Consider the following 16,066-nt stretch of genomic DNA (forward strand, 5'->3'; position numbering starts at 1 on the left):
CTCTCATGTCTATGAATATCTATATGATAGATAGTTTTCTGTTGTTACTCCTCGGAACAGGCTTGCCTGCGGTTTGCTAACTTTGCCGGTGATAGAAGTGCATTAAAAGCCATATAAACGGATCTGATGCCCCTTAGCGAAGATCAGCGCTGCCTGACGCTATCGGGGTGAGTGTGGCAACGGCAGGTATGAGGGAATGAGCGAGCATGAAAAGCTCACAGAGCTGCTGCCCGCGGGCACGGTCGACAACGGCCAGGCTGCCCCGCAACGCGAATGCTAAACGCTGGTGCCGGCTGCCTCCGCGATTGCGATTCACTCCACAGTCGCAGCGGGCGGGCGGGCGGGCGGGCGGCTCGAAGGACGCCTCGCTTCGCGGGAGGGATGCTCGCAATACTCATTTCATGGTGTGAAAACAGCATTAACAAGCGTGGACTCCTGCTGTTTACAGCAGACTTATCTCGCCTCCGGAAGCGGAATAAATGACAGAATATATCCACAGGTCGACCTTGACATATATATTCAAAGTGCCGATAATCAGGGGCTCACCCTAGAAGACGCAGGTAGCCGAGTTAGGGGGCAGGTACACAGTCACGCAGACAGGCAGCCGCATCATCTATTACCTCACTACAGATGCACACCCCCCCGGCCATTATTCCATGCAAATAGGGGGCAGGGGCACTGCTAGAGATTCTGGGCCCCGTGAAAGCATTTCATACTGGGTCCATAAGCCAGACTAATCTAATTATATCTCAAATTCTCCTGGGCCTCTGTCACTCAGGGGCCCTTGGAATCATCCTGACTACTGCCCCCCCCCTCACCCCCCACCTCTGATGGAGGATGAGCTTACCTCTGCAGCCCAGAACATTTTTTCAGAAATGGGGCCTGTCACAGATTCCACCCCAATGCCCCCAGTACATTTTTATACACCCTTTACACACTTGCACACTTACACATTGTGTATATCTTTTGCACTGTATGTGACCGTTGTCTCTGACGGTGTCTATCTGCTACATATATGAGAGCATGTGCACTGCGTGTGTGTCTGTGGGGTGCGACAGCGTGAGTGTGTGTGGGGTGCGACAGCGTGAGTGTATGTGGGGTGCGACAGCGTGAGTGTCTGTGGGGTGCGACAGCGTGAGTGTGTGTGGGGTGCGACAGCGTGAGTGTGTGTGGGGTGCGACAGTGTGAGTGTGTGTGGGGTGCGACAGCGTGAGTGTGTGTGGGGTGCGACAGCGTGAGTGTGTGTGTGCAGTGCATGAGCATGTGTGTGCAGCGTGTGACCGTGTGTGTGCGTGCGCGGTGCGTGAATGTGTGTATGCGTGTCTGTGTGCGGTGCCTGGGCGTGTTTGTGCAGTGTGTGAGGGTTGTGTGTTGTGTGTGTGTGCATTGCTTGAGTGTGTGTGTTTTGTGTGTGTGCATTGCGTGCATGTGTGTGTGCGGGGTGTGAGTGTGTCTGTGTGTGCAGTGCGTGAGTGTGTGTGTGCATGAGTGTGTGTGTGTGGTGTGTAAGTGAATGTGTGTGTGTGCGTGTGTGTGTGTGAATGCCCTTGTCCAAAGAAGCTGACTCTGACTGAGGCTCCCAAACACTAGAGCCAAAGCCGTATTACAGCAGGACTGCAGATGGAAACTCTCTGAGCAGAAACATGTTTTTTTTCTTGCTCTCTTAATTAGGTCACGCCGGGGGACGCTCTCTACACAGTGACTATTTTCATTCAAGGACTCAAAAGGTTTATTGTCAGTCGTACAAGTACAATGAAATCCTTGCTTGTGTACCTCCCTGCAGATTTAAACAGCACTAAACAGCAAATAGCAGAATAGTGAACAATAAGACACATAAGAAACATATAACACATGCATTCAGGTGCTGCATAATGACGTTAACGGCAGACCGCATATACCACAGTGTAAGAGTGTAACGGAGCTGAAAAATTCATCCATCACTCGTGTTTGTGGTGATGCTGGTGTGAGCTACCCTACTGTGCTGCAGCTCGTGTAAAAGTGGAGCACATACAATTAAGTACAGTATGTTATATTTGATGATAATAATGAACAACTATGTGACTGGTTTACATATTTCACCCCAACTCCGGTGCTGGGGGCTAGTTCGCAATATGGTTTGCAGATTTGCCTGCTCAAACACACCTACTAAATCTGGTAATTAGCGGATTAATGTGTGTTTGAGCAGGGAAACCTGCAAACTGTTTGGTTCTGGCCCTCTGGAACTGGAACTGGGGAACCCTGTATTAACGGGTTTTCACTTATTAAAAAAAGAAAAGAAAAAAAAAAGTTTAATGTAGTCTAGGTGTGTAGTAGGTTGTAACTTCTAGGTTTATGTAAGTACACTCTGTGATGTTTGCACAATGACAAAATTGCCTAATGGTGCATTTCTCAGAACGTATCCCTGTCCTTAAGTGACGCATGACTGTACAAGCGATATAAGACATACATGTAATATTCAATAATATATGAGCAAGACAGCAAGGTGCTGCCAGAGGCTAATAATGACAGTGGTGAATGGTATTAAGTTATCAGTGTGTTTCTGAATAAATCTGCACATGTTATTAGTGAGATCTACAGCAAAGCTGGCTGATGCGCTTTCACAGCGCCGGTCCCTGGTGGGGTCACGCCTGACCTGCTTTCCTCCCCATAATCGAGGGGCTATCATTTGCTCATCAGGAGTAATTAACAGCCACCTCTCAGGCATGGATCTGCAATATGGGGAGGAACGGAGGCCTCCTTAATCACGTGAGCTGCTCTGGATCTCAACGTGTGCATGTTTAACACAACAACACGCGTGTAATGATTTAGCGGCCGCTCAGACTTACAGAGCCCTGGACACAAAGCCCTGCCGAGATTTATGCTCGTTAAAATCCAGCCGACTGCATTCACAGTTCTGCTCAGCCGTGTCCGGTGCGTAATGACAGCAGTGAGTATCACGCTCGCTTCCCGTTAGCGCAGACCGGCTCCAAAGGCCGCCAATTAAGCGTGTGATTCTGATTCTGCTTTCCAGTGTATGATAATGTCTGAACAGCTCCTCTTCTGAACAAACAAGCAACCCTTTGTACCACAACGAAGCTGATAAATCTGGAACGTTCTAACCCTAAGCCTACCTCTTTCTTGGCTGAGGTGTCTGAGTCACACCGACCGGCCACCACCCTGCCAATGACGATACTTCATTCCCGTTTATCACACGTCGCTTTGAGTAAAGAATTCAACCACACTGCTTGACAGGCTCCGGTGCAATTTAAAGACACTGCTAAGGTACTGAGAAAAAGATCTAGATCCTCGTAATTACAGTTCTCATAAGCAGAGGCATTTAACACCAGACTACGTGTCTGTGTGGGACCCTGAGGTTTCGGGACACAAATAGTCACTATGCAAAATATTAAATTCATGTTTTCCTTATTTAGGAGATGCTGAGGCAGCATGTTATGCTAACCAGCTAGTTAACAACTAGAAATTCAAAGACAGGAAGTCCCTCAGAGATACCGAAGCTGACCGGCTTCTTCACCTCAAACAGTGAAATCCATGAAGAGGAGGCAGCAAACTTTACAAACACAGACTTCCTGAACAAGGCCCCAGAAACACCACACCTGCCCCGAGTGCCCATGACGAGGCGGCCATGAGGAGCAGAGATACAGCCAGGGGGCGCTATGACACCCTGACCATAATGCACACATTCATGTCTACGGAGGTGTGACACAGCCTCAAACGGCAGCACGAGCTTCTCTTAACCAATATCAACCAGACGCATCCTGCTTCCCGCCCACCGTGGTCAGTCCCAGCTGACAAGCCGCCACCCCCCTGCCACATCCCTCTTCCTTCTGACTGCGGTCCGCCACTCCCCCCCGTCACATGGATTCCAGCAAGGTGACTCATTACCTGCCTGGGCTCATGAACCCAGAACCCTCCGCTCCCTTCGAGTCGGGCGGTGGTTCTGACAGGGATCGTGGAGCAAGCCGGGATCTCGTTAGGAAGGCTGGTAATTGGCATTGAACTGAAAGGAAACTGCTCCAGTTTGTGAGCGGGGAGCAGAGCTGAGCTCCTGCGGATGAGTCCATCCGTCAGCGGCAGCGGCGACGCGAGAACAAGCTGCTCTTACACACGGAGCACGGCGCCTTGCGGGCAGAGCGCTCGGCGCATGACAAACTGAAAACGCAGACTGACGATGGGGGGCATTTCTGGGCGCAGCAGGCCGAAGCAGGCCGCAGCAACAGAGCATTTCCTGCTTCTGTGAATGTTGCCTTTTTCCTGGCCTGAAGGCATGATGGGTCAATCTGCCTTAAAGTGCATAAACACGAAAAACGCATGTAGGGAAGCCCCTGCTGGATGAATTCAGCCTTGCAGGCTCGTTACGTGTCTGTCCGACCGCACAGAGAAGCGTCCTGCTATTCATCTCCCACATCAGCAGGCAATTATAGGATATCTAAGCGGAACGTGCCGGCCTGCGAGCTGAAGGAGGGCGGGCCATGGATGCCTTACAGCTAAGAGAGTCGGAGAAGCAAGCTCTCATCCTCAATATCCCCAGAAAACACCGGAAACACTGTATCTGATGTCCAAACACAGCACACAGAATGCGAGATGCACACTCTGCACATTACGTGCTCCGCGTGCGAACGCCGCGGGCTCGAGAACACGGGAGGAAACGGCTGAATAACAACCATCATCATCAGCGCTAATAATCACACTAATAGCTGTTATTAAAACACAGCTTTGGATGAGGGACAAAACCAGCCGAAAGGTGCCAAGATTAACGAATCCCTGCAGGTTAAAACTTAATCAATATTAGCTTGACTTCAGATTGTTCCAAGCAGCCTGCCTTTGATCTGCCACCCCCCCTGCCGCCCCGTGGGGGGTCTCAGGTGACTGGGAGAATCCGCCTCAGCGTGCGTAACTCAGCCAGGGCCCGGGGGGGGGGCTCAGGGGTAATCAGGAATAGACACTCTGTGATTTCACCCCCCGCCCCCCCCCACCCCGGATGGAGGGAAATTAGCCCTAGGAGACGGACACATCAATTCATGTCACAGTCTTATTTAGCCTGCTTGATGCCATCCTAACCCCATCCTGACCCCATCCTGACCCCATCCTGACCCCATCCTAACCCCATCCTGACCCCATCCTGACCCCATCCTGACCTCATCCTAACCCCATCCTGACCTCATCCTAACCCCATCCTGACCCTATCCTAACCCCATCCTGACCCCATCCTGACCTCATCCTAACCCCATCCTGACCCCATCCTGACCCCATCCCTGACCTCATCCTGACCCCATCCCTGACCCCATCCATAACCCCATACTGACCTTATCCCTGACCCCATACCTGACCTCATCACTGACCCCATCCTGACCCTATCCCTGACCTCATCACTGACCCCATCCCTCACCCCATCCTAACCCCATCCTGACCCTATCCCTGACCCTATCCCTGACCTCACCCGGGTGAATGAGGCGTGTCCGTACAGCCGCAAGCAGAAACATTCACAAGCATCCCGAGTGCAAAGCGACTCCATGTCACCTCCTCACACCCCCACTGCGGCTGTACCACAGGAAGCCCTCCCCAGTGGCCCCCAGCTCCTGAGTATGCCAGCGAGGGTTAAATGCCACTCCTTTCATTGTCCCATCACAGGAAACCTGGCTGGTGTTTAGCAGCTCCTACTAAAGGCATAAATGCCCATACTCCACGTAAGGAAGCTCATCACAGAAACTGCTTCACTGTCAGCTACACGCCAGAAGACTGCTTTGCTAGGAAAATACACATATTTTTAATTGCAACAACAGACTATTCGGTGGACTCTGCCGATTTTAACAAGGTGAGAAAGTAAAACCTTAAAAACAGGGCAACCCAAAGCACTTAATTCTGTATTTCATGAGCGTCGCTCCTTAGTGCAGCGAGCGCTCAGAGAAGCAGCTGACTGGAACTCCCCATGGCTGCACTACAGATATGCTAAAATAAACGGGAATGTAAAAATCAATTAAGAAAAATGACAATGTGACAGTGAATTAATTGAGAGAAACATAACGTCCCAAACGAACTGGCCTCCCTCCCTCCTTTACCTGCCAGGCATGACCAACACGTGGACTAAACGTGTATTAGAACAAAGGTTTACTTCCATTACTGGCTACTGTGATGCCTTAGCACTGTGTATGACCGACACAAGGCCATCTTTCATCCGCAGAGTCGACTCTATCCGACATAATGGAGCCCCTCTCCCCCACAAGAGCGGCTACTGTCACCCAAACAGGCGCCCTCTAGAGCTGAGCATCCAGCATTTCAGCACCTGCTGCTGTTCAGCAGTGTCCTTTCGTTAGCACTTTGAAAAGAGCAAATGCTAACGGCATGTGGCATCGCTAACGTATCGGTGGAGGCCGAGGGAGACTGTAACACCAGAGACATGTACACCAGAATCAGGGGTGCTTTAATGCACGGGTTTACCGAGGCTGAAACGCAGGGCCTCCGGTTAAAAGGGGACTAACCTCATACTAACATTTAAAATCTAGAGTTGCCACCTAACCAGAATTGGAAAATAAGATGTTGTGTCCTGTGTTGATCCAATACAGAACACTATTTGCCTCATATTTGTCCCATATCATCCAGACCAAAATACAATTTAAATTTTATCCCTCCCCCCTACACGGACATTTACACCATCGTAGAAAACATCAGGAGGTCCACTGTCACCTTAAATAGCCCAGGAGCCTCTGACCATGTAAATGCGCCTCGGCCCGGAAGACATAACAGACACGCGAAAGCAGAACATGCAGCCTTTAACCCAGCTTAAGGGACAATATTTGGTGAATGCAAATGAGCAGGCAGAGGAGCTGGCGGTGACACTGCCGATCGATGCAAGGTCATTCAATAAAACACATTAAGTACCGGCAATTAACGAACATATACCCGTCATTTTTGGGATCAACTCCAAAGCACATCATTAATTGTTGAATGAGTAGTTCTGAAGGGTAATTTGGCTGAAACAAAGGACGGAACAGGGAAATAAAAAGAGAAATTAATAAGTGTAACAGGCGAGAGTCAGCACGGGGTCACCCTCGTACGCCTCACATGGGACCTCCGGACATCGGCAACGCTGAGTCGCTGAGTCAGCACGGGGTCACCCTCGTACGCCTCACATGGGACCTCCGGACATCGGCAATGCTGAGTCGCTGAGTCAGCACGGGGTCACCCTCGTACGCCTCACATGGGACCTCCGGACATCGGCAACGCTGAGTCAGCACGGGGTCACCCTCGTACGCCTCACATGGGACCTCCGGACATCGGCAACGCTGAGTCGCTGAGTCAGCACGGGGTCACCCTCGTACGCCTCACATGGGACCTCCGGACATCGGCAACGCTGAGTCGCTGAGTCAGCACGGGGTCACCCTCGTACGCCTCACATGGGACCTCCGGACATCGGCAACGCTGAGTCAGCACGGGGTCACCCTCGTACGCCTCACATGGGACCTCCGGACATCGGCAACGCTGAGTCAGCACGGGGTCACCCTCGTACGCCTCACATGGGACCTCCGGACATCGGCGACGCTGAGTCGCTGAGTCAGCACGGGGTCACCATCGTACGCCTCACATGGGACCTCCGGACATTGGCGACGCTGAGTCGCTGAGTCAGCACGGGGTCACCATCGTACGCCTCACATGGGACCTCCGGACATCGGCAACCTAAGTTTGTCCAGCTTCATGCTTCTGCAGTCCCCAGCTCTACCAGCAGGGCTCTCAAAGGGGTCTGATACCCTTGCACGCAGAGTTCTGCATCATCCACCAGGTACATTATCACCCAGTCATTCAGCAGAGCCCCCCAGGCACTAATCACACCCATTTCATACACCTTCGCTTTGACACAAACCTCGGTTGTTCGTAGACACAGAAGATCGTTCGCACAGATTGGGCCCCTTTCATCTCCAACACCACGATCTGCCCTCAAATAACAGATAACCTCATTATCATCTCGGCGATGCGGAGGAGCCACCACCGCTGTCAGCTGCAATCGGAGAACAAATCATTAAGCAGAGCGCAGTCACTGCTTTTGTACGGAGCGTCGCAGTGCGTAACCCGTAACCCCGTGCCTCTGGCATTCAGGTTCAGGGGCGTTAGAAGCCCTGCATGGCTTCAAGCCAGAAATCACTGCGAAATAAAAACTCTTTGCTCTTAAAGTTGACCGAAAGGTAAAACAATATATCTCTAAAACCCAGAAGGGAATGTAAAGTCAGCTGGAGGGGCTTCTGTCGTTACATAACGAGAAGGGTTCAAATGTTTTAAATGTCAAGCTGAGAGCTGTGATTTGTTGGGAATTTTGAGTGAGCTCATACACAAAAACTTGCGGGTAAAATGTCCTGACCCACATTTGCTGTGTTTGATGTTCTTTTCCCTCTTGGATCATCAAAGGCATTGATGTTTGGTAACCTTACTGCTTACTACTGTCCTGGCCGAAGGTCTTAGCAGGACACAGCTCACAGAACCAGAGGGAGATGGGTGCCAGGTTCCGTATGGCTTGTAAACAGCCATATTGCTGTGTGGCAAAGCGGCTGCCACGTCTGCCTCTGTGTCCCTGCTGGTTCCCCGCATGTTACCAAATGCAGCGATCTAAACGTTTGCAGTTTATGGCCCATATCTGCTATTTCCCATCTGGCTGACATCATACGAGCATCTGAGGAGCATCATAAAACAATCACTGGCAGATGAGTCCCGGTGTTCACCAAAGTGCTGATTCTTCCACAATTCACAGGAACGAGCAGTAGCTCACAGACACCAGTGACGCCAACCCTGAGCTGTAGGGTTACTTAGATACAAACTGAGACCCACCTGTAATGGTGGTTGCACTGACACACACGCATGCATACACACACAGACACTGACACACACGCATGCATACACACACAGACACTGACACACACGCATGCATACACACACAGACACTGACACACACGCATGCATACACACACAGACACTGACACACACGCATGCATACACACACAGACACTGACACACACGCATGCATACATAAACAGACACTGACACACACGCATGCATACACACACAGACACTGACACACACGCATGCATACATAAACAGACACTGACACACACGCATGCATACATAAACAGACACTGACACACACGCATGCATACATAAACAGACACTGACACACACGCATGCATACACACACAGACACTGACACACACGCATGCATACATAAACAGACACTGACACACACATGCATACATAAACAGACACTGACACACACGCATGCATACATAAACAGACACTGACACACATGCATGCATACACACACAGACACTGACACACACGCATGCATACATAAACAGACACTGACACACACGCATGCATACATAAACAGACACTGACACACACGCATGCATACACACACAGACACTGACACACACGTTTGCATACATAAACAGACACTGACACACACGCATGCATACATAAACAGACACTGACACACACGCATGCATACACAAACAGACACTGACACACACGCATGCATACATAAACAGACACTGACACACACGCATGCGTACACACACAGACACTGACACACACGCATGCATACACAAACAGACACTGACACACACGCATGCATACATAAACAGACACTGACACACACGCATGCGTACACACACAGACACTGACACACACGCATGCATACATAAACAGACACTGACACACACGCATGCGTACACACACAGACATTGACACACACGCATGCGTACACACACAGACACTGACACACACGCATGCATACATAAACAGACACTGACACACACGCATGCGTACACACACAGACACTGACACACACGCGTGTGTACACACAGACACTGACACACACGCATGCGTACACAGACACTGACACACACGCGTGCATACATAAACAGACACTGACACACACGCATGCATACATAAACAGACACTGACACACACGCATGCATACATAAACAGACACTGACACACACGCATGCGTACACACACAGACACTGACACACACGCGTGTGTACACACAGACACTGACACACACGCATGCGTACACAGACACTGACACACACGCGTGCATACATAAACAGACACTGACACACACGCATGCATACACACACAGACACTGACACACACGCATGCATACATAAAGAGACACTGACACACACGCATGCATACATAAACAGACACTGACACACACGCATGCATACATAAACAGACACTGACACACACGCATGCGTACACACACAGACACTGACACACACGCATGCGTACACACACAGACACTGACACACACGCATGCATACATAAACAGACACTGACACACACGCATGCATACATAAACAGACCCTGACACACACGCATGTGTACAGACACTGACACACACGCGTGCGTACACAAAAACACTGACACACACGCGTGCGTACACACACAGACACTGACACACGCACGTGCGTACACAAAGACACTGACACACACGCGTGCGTACACACACAGACGCTGACACACACGCTTGCGTACACACACAGACACTGACACACACGCGTGCGTACACACACAGACACTGACACACACGCATGCATACATAAACAGACACTGACACACACACATGCGTACACAAACAGACACTGACACACACACATGCGTACACACACAGACACTGACACATACGCATGCGTACACAGACACTGACACACACGCGTGCGTACACACACAGACACTGACACACACGCATGCATACACAAACAGACACTGACACACACGCATGCATACATAAACAGACACTGACACACACGCGTGTGTACACACAGACACTGACACACACGCATGCGTACACAGACACTGACACACACGCGTGCATACATAAACAGACACTGACACACACGCATGCATACACACACAGACACTGACACACACGCATGCATACATAAACAGACACTGACACACACGCATGCATACATAAACAGACACTGACACACACGCATGCATACATAAACAGACACTGACACACACGCATGCGTACACACACAGACACACACGCATGCGTACACACACAGACACTGACACACACGCATGCATACATAAACAGACACTGACACACACGCATGCATACATAAACAGACCCTGACACACACGCATGTGTACAGACACTGACACACACGCGTGCGTACACAAAAACACTGACACACACGCGTGCGTACACACACAGACACTGACACACACACGTGCGTACACAAAGACACTGACACACACGCGTGCGTACACACACAGACGCTGACACACACGCTTGCGTACACACACAGACACTGACACACACGCGTGCGTACACACACAGACACTGACACACACGCATGCATACATAAACAGACACTGACACACACACATGCGTACACAAACAGACACTGACACACACACATGCGTACAAACACAGACACTGACACATACGCATGCGTACACAGACACTGACACACACGCGTGCATACACATTAGGGTGGGGTGAAAAAAATAAAAATTTCCAGTAGCAATTTCCAATAGTGCGGAAAAGTTGTCACTGGACCTCATTATTAAACATGCAAAATGTCTTTGAAATAGGTTAATATTTTCAGGTTCCGCAACACGATCGAAGTTTTCACCTGTCATATCAATGGGCAATATACACTATCCATTATCTATACCACAGGACCATGCTTACACTGACATACTGGCAATATACACTATCCATTATCTATACTCATCGGTGTTGTGTTTGTGCTCTTTCACAACATGATAATCACTACAAAATACCAATGTTCAGGTAACGCAGATTTTTACTGGGTATCAGCCATACACATACATTACATCGCTCTGCGGTTCTACGTGCATTACGATTAATCACCTGTCACATCAATGCGCAGATCCACGCTACGTATCATCCATATCATAACGCAATGTAAAACTGTTCCTCAGTGCCACCAAAATGAAAAGTATTAAGCATGACAGTCAAAATGATTAGATACACTATATTACCAAAAATATTGGGACACCTGAATTCAATGTTTTGGAGGGGTGTCCCAATATTTTTTGTAAGACCCAGATGGATAATGGATAGTGTGTATTGCCAGTATGTCAGTGTAAGCATGATCCTGAGCGCCACGTTTCTGAATGAGTCGTTTCCCACTCACTCATTGTCACTGACCGATTGTTAGGTTCTTGTATTAAATTGGAACAATTTTACATTGCGTTATGATATGGATGATACGTAGCGTGGATCTGCGCATTGATGTGACAGGTGAAATCTTCGATCGCGTTGCGGAACCTGAAAATATTAACCTATTTCAAAGATATTTTGCATGTATAATAACGAGGTCCAGTGACAACTTTTCCGCACTATTGGAAATTGCTACTGGACATTTTGATTTTTTTCACCCCACCCTAATACACAAACAGACACACACGCACACACACACAAGCATGCACACTTATCGACACAGACACACATACACTCACACATGCATGCACATGTACATTCATGTACACAGACACACACACACACACACACACACGCACATAGACCCACACAGACACACACACAAGCATGCACACTTGTCGACACAGACACACATACACATGTACACTCACGCACACAGACACACAGACACGCATACACATGCACACAAACACACACACAGACACAAATACGTACACAGGCACACAGACCCTGTCACACAATGCCACTGACGGATTGTGATTTCATTAACGGACAAGCCTTGAATGGCCCATAATGTGTAATGATGAAATACAGAGCCTGTGAATTATTCAAAGCTAGTTACCATTACCCTAAATCAAATCAACACTGGTTGGTTTAATCGTCCTTTGATGTATCTGCAGTCATGACTGGTTTTTCACCTGCTGTTTGTGTGTTTGAGTTCCTCATTCCTCATAATCCCCTGCATTGTCAAGTTATTTTGCTTCTAATCCCCTGGTATAAATATTTTTTTAATGGTATTTTTCTTTGATATTTCATGATTTTTCCCTTGAGATTTCAGAATATTATTCTCCGCATTGTCAACCCCTCCCATCTTTGGGGGGGGCTGTTCAAACCAACCTCAGGCCCGTCCATCCGCCTGCGTGCCCATCCATCTGTCTGTGCAAAAAACTTCCTCTCTCACCTCACCCCCTCGGTCAGACACGTGATGTACAGAGGACCCAGTGCCCATGCCCAGTGGCAAACTGGCATCCCAACTAGAACACAAAGCATCTTACGCCCCACACAACGATTCAAAGCTGAAATGGGCAGCCAATTACTGGCAAGAGACAAACAGTTTCCTTCCACAGGGAACAAAGTCTTATCTAAGTGAACATGATGCTAGGAGATATACAATTTACCATTACCACACAAGTACTCTGTTTTGAAATAATGATTTACTGAGACCAAGTACTTTGTTAGTAGATAATTTCCCAAGAACATGCGAGAGTTTTGCTATGAGATACTTTCCCAAGACTATGTGAATTCTCTGATATGAGCTAACGATTTCCTAAGACCATGCGAGTAACCCTGTTATGAGAGTGATGTTTCAAGATTGGGCAGGCACTTTGTCTTTAATTAACACAACACCAGAGCATGGACGCACGCAGTGTGGCAGCGCAGCAAGCCACACAAACACACAGCGTAACCCAGTGTCACCATGACAAACTGCAACACTGATACTTTTGTACCACTGAGCCCCGGATCATGAATATTCATTCTGCGTGGTGACACAGCAAGAGAAAGAAGGGGCTGTAAAAGACAATGTAACCCCCCCCCCCCCCCCCCCCCCACCAAACCGTCACATACCCGGAATGGCTCTAAATGCCACACTGGGCTCTATAAGCTGCTGAGAATGCCTGCGGGCCCCTGAGATGGGTGACGAGTGACACAGCTGAGAGTGAAGGCCCCGTTTGTGTCTGGCTGACTGGGGCCATGTTATTGCCTCTCATTGGTTGTGTACTCGGTGGGATGGGCCCTACAGTAACCATGGTGACCTGAAGGACATCTTGGAGCTCCCATCTCACAGGGGGCTGAGATTGCTGCTGATTCAGATCTTGTTTTTGTGAGTCTAAGGTCAGTAACGGATGACACCCTCTCTAATATTTTAAACAGAAGCATGTGTTGATCAGCCAGTTGTCCTAATATTCACTGGCTCTCATCTCTGGGTGGTGTGGGGTTCAGCAAGTCAGGATGCTGCGTCCATGATCAGAAAGTCGCTGGTTCAAATCCCAGCACTGGCAAAGAGACGTAACTGTTGGGCCCCTGAGCACCAGCCTTTACCCCCCAAATGCTGCCCCTGCTGTCTCAAAAATGTACGTCACCTTAGATAGAAGCTTCTGCCACATAAGTAAATGCAGAATGTGACATGGTGATACAGACTACTCCCTTATTGAAAAGGAGGAAAAAGACCACAGAGGATTATAGGTGCGTCATCGTGCTCTGGGTAAGAGCACGTTGGCGACACCTATGTCACAAAAGACGCTCAAAGGCGCCTCTGAAGTTCAGATGGAACAGGAAGCTCATCTGGACTCCCAGTGACTCTCTCTGAAGTACAGGTGGAATGCGAAGCTCATCTGGGCTCCCGGTGACTCTCTCTGAAGTGCAGGTGGAATGCGAAGCTCATCTGGACTCCCGGTGACTCTCTCTGAAGTGCAGGTGGAATGCGAAGCTCATTTGGGCTCCCGGTGACTCTCTCTGAAGTGCAGGTGGAATGCGAAGCTCATTTGGGCTCCCGGTGACTCTCTCTGAAGTGCAGGTGGAATGCGAAGCTCATTTGGGCTCCCGGTGACTCTCTCTGAAGTGCAGGTGGAATGCGAAGCTCATTTGGGCTCCCGGTGACTCTCTCTGAAGTGCAGGTGGAATGCGAAGCTCATTTGGGCTCCCGGTGACTCTCTCTGAAGTGCAGGTGGAATGCGAAGCTCATTTGGGCTCCCGGTGACTCTCTCTGAAGTGCAGGTGGAATGCGAAGCTCATTTGGGCTCCCGGTGACTCTCTCTGAAGTGCAGGTGGAATGCGAAGCTCATTTGGGCTCCCGGTGACTCTCTCTGAAGTGCAGGTGGAATGCGAAGCTCATTTGGGCTCCCGGTGACTCTCTCTGAAGTGCAGGTGGAATGCGAAGCTCATTTGGGCTCCCGGTGACTCTCTCTGAAGTGCAGGTGGAATGCGAAGCTCATTTGGGCTCCCGGTGACTCTCTCTGAAGTGCAGGTGGAATGCGAAGCTCATTTGGGCTCCCGGTGACTCTCTCTGAAGTGCAGGTGGAATGCGAAGCTCATTTGGGCTCCCGGTGACTCTCTCTGAAGTGCAGGTGGAATGCGAAGCTCATTTGGGCTCCCGGTGACTCTCTCTGAAGTGCAGGTGGAATGCGAAGCTCATTTGGGCTCCCGGTGACTCTCTCTGAAGTGCAGGTGGAATGCGAAGCTCATTTGGGCTCCCGGTGACTCTCTCTGAAGTGCAGGTGGAATGCGGAGCTTATTTGGGCTCCCAGTGACTCTCTCAAACGTCTATATTTAGCCACCCCTCGGGCTGCGGTATACTACGCCAGGGTTCAGGAGTTTCCAGGACCTCATTAGCATCTCCACTTTCATGTTTTATTATGGATTTTATTTTGATGTTAAAACGAGATTAATTATATCTTTTGGTATCTGGTAGCTTTCACTATTCAGTAAGTTATATAAGAGCGGCGAGCAGGTGTGCTTCCAGAAAGCAGGCAATACAGAAGTGGAGAGTGTAATTAGGGAGCTGTTCCGGGAACAGAGAATGCAGCATAACGCATAATCCCCTGAGGTAAAGAGACACTCAAATAAATGATCAGAATTATCTGAAACAAACACCACTTCATGGCAGACTGTATTAGAGAGTTTGCGCTCAGCAACCCAGTCCCCTTAGAAACCCCCGCAGCCCCTTTTAGCTGGGAAATGAAATTACTGCTTTTTACAGGCAAAACCTGAAGTTTCACTCAGACTTTCCCATAACTTCAGAAGTTAAAAGTACTGTTAAAAAATAATTGAAAAAACTCTTTCAAATTCCAATTAAAAAGGATAACAGCATTTAAAGTCAGG

The 16,066-nt window shown here is 49.3% G+C and overlaps 1 protein-coding gene across 1 annotated transcript in view; it reads right to left on the bottom strand.

Moving 5' to 3' along the window:
* The window catches only part of eys (eyes shut homolog), a 150,671-nt gene that overhangs the window by 62,974 nt on the left and 71,631 nt on the right, over positions 1 to 16,066 (bottom strand). The window lies entirely within an intron of this gene.

Source organism: Paramormyrops kingsleyae, chromosome 3, assembly GCF_048594095.1.
Source record: "Paramormyrops kingsleyae isolate MSU_618 chromosome 3, PKINGS_0.4, whole genome shotgun sequence".
NCBI classification, from domain to species: Eukaryota; Metazoa; Chordata; class Actinopteri; order Osteoglossiformes; family Mormyridae; genus Paramormyrops; species Paramormyrops kingsleyae.